The sequence below is a fragment of the Mus musculus genome, chromosome 15, assembly GCF_000001635.26.
Source record: "Mus musculus strain C57BL/6J chromosome 15, GRCm38.p6 C57BL/6J".
Classification (NCBI taxonomy): Eukaryota; Metazoa; Chordata; class Mammalia; order Rodentia; family Muridae; genus Mus; species Mus musculus.
In genome coordinates, this window is record NC_000081.6 from 82,633,859 (window position 1) to 82,642,968 (window position 9,110).

The 9,110-nt window shown below is 48.3% G+C and overlaps 1 pseudogene across 1 annotated transcript; it reads right to left on the reverse strand.

The window, feature by feature from the left end:
- Positions 1-2,891: 2,891 nt before the first annotated feature.
- Cyp2d13 (cytochrome P450, family 2, subfamily d, polypeptide 13) lies at positions 2,892-8,187 on the reverse strand (annotated as a pseudogene). The gene is made up of 9 exons (NR_003552.1): positions 7,927-8,187; positions 6,927-7,098; positions 6,490-6,642; positions 6,248-6,408; positions 5,407-5,583; positions 5,126-5,267; positions 4,717-4,905; positions 4,181-4,322; positions 2,892-3,140 (listed from the first exon to the last, which is right to left on the reverse strand). The product of NR_003552.1 is annotated as a cytochrome P450, family 2, subfamily d, polypeptide 13 (transcript).
- Between the last annotated feature and the right edge of the window lie 923 nt (positions 8,188-9,110).

Here is a 9,110-nt window from a genome sequence, read left to right on the forward strand (position 1 = left end):
TGGTTCTGATGATGCCAAGTAACCTTGGTTTCTGTTGCTTCTGTTCTTAAGCTTGCCTCCTGCCATCTGATTAACTCAAGTGCTTGCTGTCCTCAATATATCTGATTGGAACCTGTCCTTCCTATAATCCTGGTTGATTCAGGACTCCTCAAAGTCCAGCTTTCTCTGTAATCCTATGATCCTGGAATCCTGTGAACCTGAGATTCTGGGTGTGTCAGAGTTCTTAGCAGTCAAGCTTCCTCTGAGACCCCGAGATCCTGGTGTAACCAAGCTCCTGGTATCCTGGTATACTGAAATCCTAAGATCCTGGGCATGTTACAACGCCTGGAAATGGTGTCTCATCTGGGGACCGTGGGGCTATCTGGTGTGTTTGAAACCAAGATACCAATCAGAAGGAACCCAAGCCGCTAGTCAGGCAGGGCTCCTGTGTCCTTGCTCCTGCTGTCACAGGCCTGTCATGGTTGGTTTGGAACAAATGTTGTGTTCCACTCACCAATTATCCTAAGATCCTGGGAGTGCTAGGGCACCCGAAGCATGGAGAGTCCTCTGGGGACCTTAGGACTGTCCTCCAAGTTCATGCTCAAGGTAGCCCAGAGCTGGCATCAGGACTGGAAGGTCCATCCTTGGATTTCTATTGCTGTGATCCAACACAACAGTGGAAGAAAGGGTTCATTTCATCTTAGAGTTTACGATGCCATCTTTTAGGGGAGTCAGGGCTGGGACCCAAGGCAGGAACCAATGCAGAGACCATGGAGGACTGTTGCTTACTGGCTTGTCAGCCTTCTTTCTTATATCATTCAGGACTACCTGCTCAGGAGTGGCATCACCCACAGTACTCTGGATCCTCCCACAATACCCATCAATCAAGAAAATGCACCACAGGCCAGTCTGCTAGAAGCATGTCCAATCTAGGCTCTCTCTACACAGAGGACTTGAGCTTGTGTCCATCTGACAGGACTGCACATGTGGAGATAGCAGATGTGGACTTATGACACTTAACAAGGGTGTTATAAAAGTGATCTGGGAGGAGTTGTGGGGAGCAAAGGAATAGTCAAAATATATTGGATGGAAAAACATTTTTTAGCCAGGCAGTGGTGGTGCATGCCTTTACTTTCAGCACTTGGGAGGCAGAGGCTGGTGGATATTTGAGTTCATGGCCAGCTTGGTCTAAAGAGTAAGATAGCCATGGCTACACAGAGAAATTCTGTTTCAAAAAAAACCAAACCAAACCAAATAATAAGAACAGGATCTTGGAGACCACCATGTCATGTCTCCAGGAAGGAGCTATGCTGACTCTGAGCCAAGGTGTTACATCTGTGCCAGAGACCCATGGAGATGTGGCTTGTGTCTGCAGTTTGTCATCAAGATGGTCACCACTGATTGGTCTTTATGGATGTCATTTGGTCAGCTGTCAGCCCTGAACATCAGTGCCTTCCGTCCTTTCTTTTCTTTCTATTTCTCTTTCTCTTCTGCTCTCTGTTCTTTCCTGCTTAGTTTTTTTTTCTTTTCTTCCCTGCTTTTGTTTGTATTCATGAAACAGTGTCCCCTCATTATGTGTACTCCAGCAATCTGAAACCATGCTTTCGAGTCCACAATTTGCCACTCTCTACTCTCAGGTTCTCAAGTGCTGAAACTGGAGACTGTACCAGGCTAAGGTTACCTGCCACGGACCACCCGAGTTGGGTATGAGCGTCCCTGAAATGAGGGTCCTTAAAGTCTAGGTAGGGAAGGATTTGGCGGTGACAAACAAACACAGAGGCAGTTTGAATCTGGGTGTATTTTGCAGCTCTCAAGCAGGGGTTTTTATACATTAAAAAAAAACAAATATTACAACTCTTAGAAGATGTGTTCAGTGAAGCAATCACAAATACCATCATTATCACTTGGCACAGTAAAGCACAAAAATCAAGCAAACATTACAACTATCAAAAGATGTACTAAGAGCTGGGTGTGGTGGCGCATGCCTTTAATCCCAGCACTTGGAAGGCAGGGGCAGGCGGATTTCTGAGTTCGAGGCCAGCCTGGTCTACAAAGTGAGTTCCAGGACAGCCAGGGCTATACAGAGAAACCCTGTCTCGAAAAACCAAAAAAAAAAAAAAAAAAAAAAAAAAAAAAAAAAAGATGTACTCAGTGAATCACAAGCAGAACAGGTGACATCATGATTAATAGAAATCATCTAAGTATAACAACTCTGAAAGGATGTAATCAGTGGGGCAGCCATCCAAGGCTAGGGGCAGATTTCCTAGAGCCGGTTAATAAATCTTTATAGTTAATTATTGTTTAATATCTAATGCCTATTTTTTAAATAAATCTTCAACGTGTAAATTTAAACTATTTTAATTCTTTTTATTTAAGGCTTTATTTACCATATATCAAAGCCCACCTCTGATGAGACACGTGCAGCCATATGAAATTTTATTGTTGGGAAAATTTTTATCTATCATAGCACTATTATGTAATTTTGTAAATGATTTATAAAGTAATGTGTTATTTTCCCCAGAGATAAGGTCATGTTAGTGACCCCATCTCAAGGGATGGTTTCTTATACATTATTCTCACTTAAGACCTTGGACTAGGCTACAAGGAACATGTCATAAATAAGAAAAGGAATAAAAGAAAATAAAACAGATAAATCGCCATGAGAATTACAGCTCAATATTTTGCTCTGGCCAAGAGTTCTATAACTAGTTCCAGGAGGCCTCCTCCTTTTGCAGTTTTTGCCTAAGTCTGTGGAACTTGTCACACAGATTCTATTGGGACTGGTGTGACAGTTACCCCTTTCTCTTAACACTCAAGATGTCCATTAAGCAAGGTTCAGGCAAGAGTGTGGTCGAGGACTGTTCTCTGAGGACTGAACACAGACAGGAATGAGATTTGAATAAGAAAAGAAGTGGCAGCCACAAAACTGGTTTATTGTGCGTGTGACTCTAAGCTAGTTTCTGGACTAGGATTTGTTGCCTGCTAACGTGTGAATGCACAGAGCTGATAGGGGGAGGGGCTAACCAGAAATGTAAAGATGCCATAGTCACTGGGCTGGGGCTGTCCAGCAGGCACTAAGAAGCTAAAGCGCTGCAGGAGGCAGGTGAAGAAGAGGAAGAGCTCCATGCGGGCCAGGGGCTCCCCCAGGCATGCTCGACGACCTGTGGGTCAGAAAGGGCTCAGTCAATCTGGGACTTGATTGGTGCTTTGTGGGACTGTGAAAGGCAGCCTGTTTTCTGGTCAGGTGAGACTTACTCTGGAGACTCAGTAGAAACTCTACAGAGCAGTGAGCCATTCTCCCAAACAGACATAGGTGCCTGACACCACGGAGCCCCCAGCTCCATAATCCTGTGACTACCAGTCACATCCCCAAACTCCTTGTATTCTGGCTAGACTCCATCCCCACAGTATCTGGCTATAGCCAGGTATGCTTCTTACCACAACTGCCCTGCAACTGCAAGATAGCCCAGCCCACTATAAAAGGGGCTGCTTGGCCCCTCCTTGTTCTCTTAAGCTCCCACAGTCTCTTAATCTTATCTCTAGCTCTCCTTCAGCCCCTCCCTTCCGGTTTTTCTCCACTTGGCTATGGCTGGCCTATTTCTTTCTACCTTCTCTCTTTCTCCCTGTTTTTCTACAATAAAGCTCTAAAACCATAGACAATCTCTGCTCATTGAGACTCACTGTGTTGGGGAAACAGAGTAGGCGTTCCTCTAAAGAGCCACATCTAACCTCCCACTGGAAGGCCTTCCTGCACTCCAGCCATGGCCGCCAGCCAACCCAAGGCACCCACCGAGCTAGCAGCCTGAACTAGTCAGGTTCTCTCATCCCTGCAGTAAACTGCCAGGGCTCTCCCCTTACCCTCCCTCCGGCCCCCGGCCAGAGTCCATCTGAGGGCCTGTTCTCAGCTCTTACACGACATACAGTGACATCTGGGATGTGTGAGACTGAGAACCTGTCGTCTCTGGCCTCCATGAGGCCCAGAGACCCTGGACTGCTTCCTCTCTGCCCCCCCTTGAACTGAGGTTCATAGCTTCCCACAGCCAGACGCTCACCCGGGCGGCATAGAGAGTGCAAGGCAGTCCCCCATGTCCAGTTCGGGTTCTCTCCCACCCCCTTTATTTCCCCAGGCCTGATGCCCCACAGTGCTCCACCCTCCAAGGCACCCCGGGGAGAGACAGGGAGCCAGGCACCCCAGAGGCACCTGCTGAGAATGGCATGAAGGCCTCAGGCTTCACAAAATGGCCCTGGGCATCCAGGAAGTGTTCAGGATGGAAGCGGAGGGGCTTCTCCCAGACAGTCTCATCCTTTAGCGCGGAGGACAGGTTGGGGATGAGGGTCGTCCCCTGGCAGAAGGCACATGGTGTGAGGTTGGACTGGGGTGGGGTTGTCTAGTCTCTGATCACCAAGCTCACATGCATGGTCTCTACCTCACAGACTGGATCCTTTCATATAACCTTAGCCCTAGAGACTTCTTAGCTGTCATTAATACTATGACATGAATATGTGATAAGTGACAGATATACACATTGTCACCTGTATTTGTAGGTAGTGGCTGTTACCACTTGACTTTCCAGTATACAGTTCCTGCTACTGTTTCTCTTCCCATAGTTACCTGGGGAAGCTGGTTCTGTGGCATGGAGAACTGGGTAGCCTAAATTCCAGTCCTATCTTAAGTGGACAGCTCAGACATTAGAGAGCTAGCAACCCTGACTAGACATTGGAGGGTCCCAGGCCTACCTTAGGGATAAGGAAGCCCTGTACTTCCAATATCATGAGAAGTCTTGTGTGGCAAGTTCATTGGGACAATGTCTGCAAAGCGCTGCACCTCATGAATGACAGCATTGGTGTAGGGCATGTGGGCCTGGTCTGCCATCTCTGGACACCGCACCTGCCCTATGACCTCGTCGATTTCCTCTTGCACTCGGCCTGGAAAGGCAACAACCACTTAGAAAAAGGAACACCAGAGGGGTGTCCTTTGTCCCTCTACTACTGCTCTGTTAAGGGCTGAGCCCATGGGAGAAAGGTGACCATCACCCTTGCTGGAGTCTGGGTTAAACCAGTGTTGGGAGCCACAAGAGTCCCAAGTAAGCTTAAGAACTGTGCCTCTACCCTCCTCCTCCTTTCTTCCCAGCCCCATCAGTCTCACGCTGCACATCTGGATGCAAGATCATGAGCAGCAGGGCCCAGGTCAGAGTGATTGAACTGGTCACAATCCCAGCACCAAACAGGTCAAAGACAACCAGACGTAGATTTGCTTCATTGAAGCTACTCTTAGGGTTCCCCTTTGCCTAGGACACAGAAAAGCAGTAGACTCAGTGGAGAGACTGGAAGGCCCCATAACACTCTCCTGATGACTTTAGGTGGTGACATTTCAGTGTCACTGGGTTATTCACAGCGCAATGGACACCAGATTGCAGAGTCTCTCACCTTCTCCATTTCAGCCAGAAAGGCATCAGTCAGGTCACGAGGTGGCTGGTCAGGGTCCCAGGTCCTCTTGTGCTCAGTCACCAGCTTATTTACCAGGGTGAGAAATGTCTTTTGCCCAGGGAAGACTTTGTCAGCCAACCCTGGGATGTGCAGGAGAATTGGAAATGTGTTCAGAACCTGTAACAACCATAGAATATGGTAAGTTTTCCTGCTGCCTTTAATTTAACGAGTTGAGTAAATAATTAGTTAAAATAACAATAATAAGTAAGAAATAACTTCAGTAATAATAGTCATTATTTCAATGTGTTTCCATGTGCAAATGATGTGAGCAGTGCTATTGACACAACAAAGATGTTGAGGTCCAGGAAAACCATAGAGAGTCAGTTGCGTGGCATCCAGGATTGAAACTCAAGCACCCTGCTTGCCTGGCAAGCTCCTTACCCACTAACCATCTCTCTGGCTCCTGGGTACATAGGCTTAGTGTTGATCTCGGCCAGTCTTAGTTACCAGCCTCTTCCATGATGGACACGGGCCCTATGTGTTCCCACCCATCACCTGACTCCTTCTTAGTCCATGCCTTCAGCCTCTAGCAGCACCTTGGTGGAAATCCCATAGGCTTTGGTGGCTTCCCTGTGAGCAGAGGCCCAGCTTCTCACATTCTAGAGGGCCTAATCTTGGGCCTCTTCTCCCCTCACATTGCTGCATGCTTGTCAAGCTTCAGGCTCCTATTCCTGTGGATGACACTTCTAGAGGTCTCCTTTCCAAATCTCCTGTCTACAGCCTCCTCTTGGAAGATGGAAAGCAGGGAAGTTGATCTGAAGGCTGCCCTTGAGTCTCCTACCTCTGGAAACAAGCCAGTATTCTCTCCCATGTTTTCTTTCAATATTTTTAGCATCTTGATGAAGTCAGGGTCTCCATACTCAAAGCGACGGGCATAAATGAGAGACGCAATCACATTGCACACAGCTTTGTTCAGGAGTGTGTAAGGATCGAGGGGACTCCCTAGGAGTGGAGATGCAAGTAAAATTCAGGATATTGTTGCTGTCTCCCTGTCCCCACTTGCAGTCCACACACATCACCCACCAGCCTGGGCGGTGAAGGCATCACAGAGGTGGCCAGCTTCCTCTGTCACCCACTGCTCCAGCGATTTCTTGCCCAGGCCCAAGTTGCGCAGGGTTGACACAGAGAATCTCCTCAGTTCTCGCCATTCAGGCCCGTAAGGTGCAAAGACCACACCTGAAAGTGCATATGTGTGTAACCAAGGATACCTGTCTGTGTTGTCCTCTCCCCATTTCATTTTTCTTCTCCTCTGGGATCAGTGGCCCCCATAACCTCACCCATCCCCCAACACATATCTCTACCACCCTCCAGCATGCTTAGGAGGCTCCACAATGGATTTCAGGGACTTTGTTTTTGAATTTCTTAACTTCAATACCACCTGCATCATGCCCTAATCTTCTTCTTCTCAGTGTCCCCCAAATTGGCTCTGATGCCATCTCTGCCCCCACACTGCATTTTGCCTTTAGCTTTTTCCCCATAGCCTAGGTGTTGAAAGATGGGCATTTCAGGGCGGTCAGCTGTGTCCTCTCCACAGGTCACCAGCACTTCCCGCACGGCCTTCAGTCCGCTGATCACAACCACGGGCTTCCAGGCCATCTGAAGGCTGAACACATCACCATAGCGGTTTTGAAGCTGAAGTAGAGGGACAGAAAACATAGGTCTCCAGAGAGCGTGCAACCAGGCTCACTTGCAAACATGGGCAAGGTGTTGAGTATGCATATGCAGGTTCCAGTGTGTATATGTGTGTGAGCATGTTTGTGGGCACACACATGCAAGTGTGGACACATGTATGTGAGCATGTTGGTGTGCATCCACATGCATGTGTGTGAACATATATGTTTGAGTGACAGAGCACATGTGTGTGCGTATTCACATTTGTGTGTGTGTGTGTGTGTGTGTGTGTGTGTGTGTGTGTGTGTGTGTGTGTGTGTATCTTGCTTGATATTGAACCCTGGTCCTCATGTATCCTGGGAAAATGCTCCTCACTGAGCTCCATCCCCAGCCTGATGATTCCTATCACTGTGACAGAAAACTGTAGTGGGGTCCCTTAGAATCTCAACACACATGAATAAACTGGTTCCTTGAGATGGGCAGAAGGGTCAGAGAGCACACAGCAGCAAGAGATTCAGGCAGCCACAGCCTCTCTCTCCACTCATGTCCTGACTGATATGCTGGACTAGACCTTGCACTACGGCAAGACCTTGTCTTTGACAGGATCATAAGGGACTTGGGACCTCTATAACTGCTGCCCTGTCCAACCAGACTGAATCCTGTTGTCACATCCTGCTTTACCTCCTGGACTTTGATCCCCGTAACTTTTGCCCTAGAATGTCCCAGTGGATGCCACCAAAAGTTTGTAAGCTTTTCTTGCTTCAAGGTCCAGGTCCCGTGGCTCGACCCCCACTATGTGCTGCTAAGGACACCACAACCTGAGTTACCGTCCACCACTAAGTCACTGACCTTGTACAAGCTGTATGGCATGTTATCCAGGTCCACCTGCAGCAGGTTACCCAGCACAGGCCATGGCACAGGGCCCGGTGGGTAGCGAGAAGTCCAGCGCTGGCGCCGGTGCATCAGGTCCACCAGTAATATGAAGATGACTGTGAATATGGCCACAGGCCACAGGCCAGTCCCAGTCAGCAGCTCCATGGCTGCCCCACTGCTTCCCAGGCTTCACCTAGGCCAATGAACAACACTCAATACAACACCTAGGATTAGGAAGACCAAGCTTGGGTCCTGTCACCTTATAAAGGAGTGCCAGGGTTGCCCTTTGCTCTCTGCCTCCAATACCATTCCTGTGTTTTATTTGGCTAAGTGTAGGGAGAGGCCAGAGATGTTCAGTCCCTCCCAAGAGTTGGGCACGATAGTTCTACTGGGCTGAGATTGGTAAGAAGCTGTCCAGTGGATCCCTGTTTCAAGACAGATGATCTGATCATTGCATACAAAAGAAAAACCTTGTATGCCACACACGGTAAGGTTTAGGAGTTGAGAACATTGTCTCAGAGAGGAATGAGACTGCCAAGAGCTGCATGGAGCACTTTGTTGGGAGGACATGAGGGGTGATTGGCATTCAGTCAATGGCTTCCGTGGGTCTGGGAGCAGTGGGAGATTGTCTCCTGCAGTTGGGGGAAAGAGGCTGGAGTTCCTATGGGCGAGGGAAGGGAACTGGGGAAGGGGAGTGGAGAAGCATAGCTGGAGTACTTGCAATATTTAGTACAGGTATGTAATCATTCAGTTGATTAGGAATCAAGACATACTACACAGCATTTCTCAGACCCAATCTGAGGATGTGGAGATATGGTCTGAGAATCTTGGGGGAACCATTAAGTAGGTTCAGGAACTTGTCACATTCTGGAGTCTATCTCTTATTCACCCCTTGTTTCTTGGTGGGTCATTCTGTCTTGGCAACAGTCTTCCAATGGACATTGGTAAGTCAGTTTGCTCTTCATGCCAGAGACCTGGGGTCAGGGTGGGCATCCTTGGGGAAAACAGGAAGATGACTCCTGAGCCTTCAAACTAATGACACGTGTATGCTGGACACTGCTGGACATACTACACATAGCAACTCTCCACTCACTAGGGTCAGCAGAGGTTTAGTCCCTGTCCTTGCTCCGGATCCAGACCTCTAAAGATCACAGGTTCAA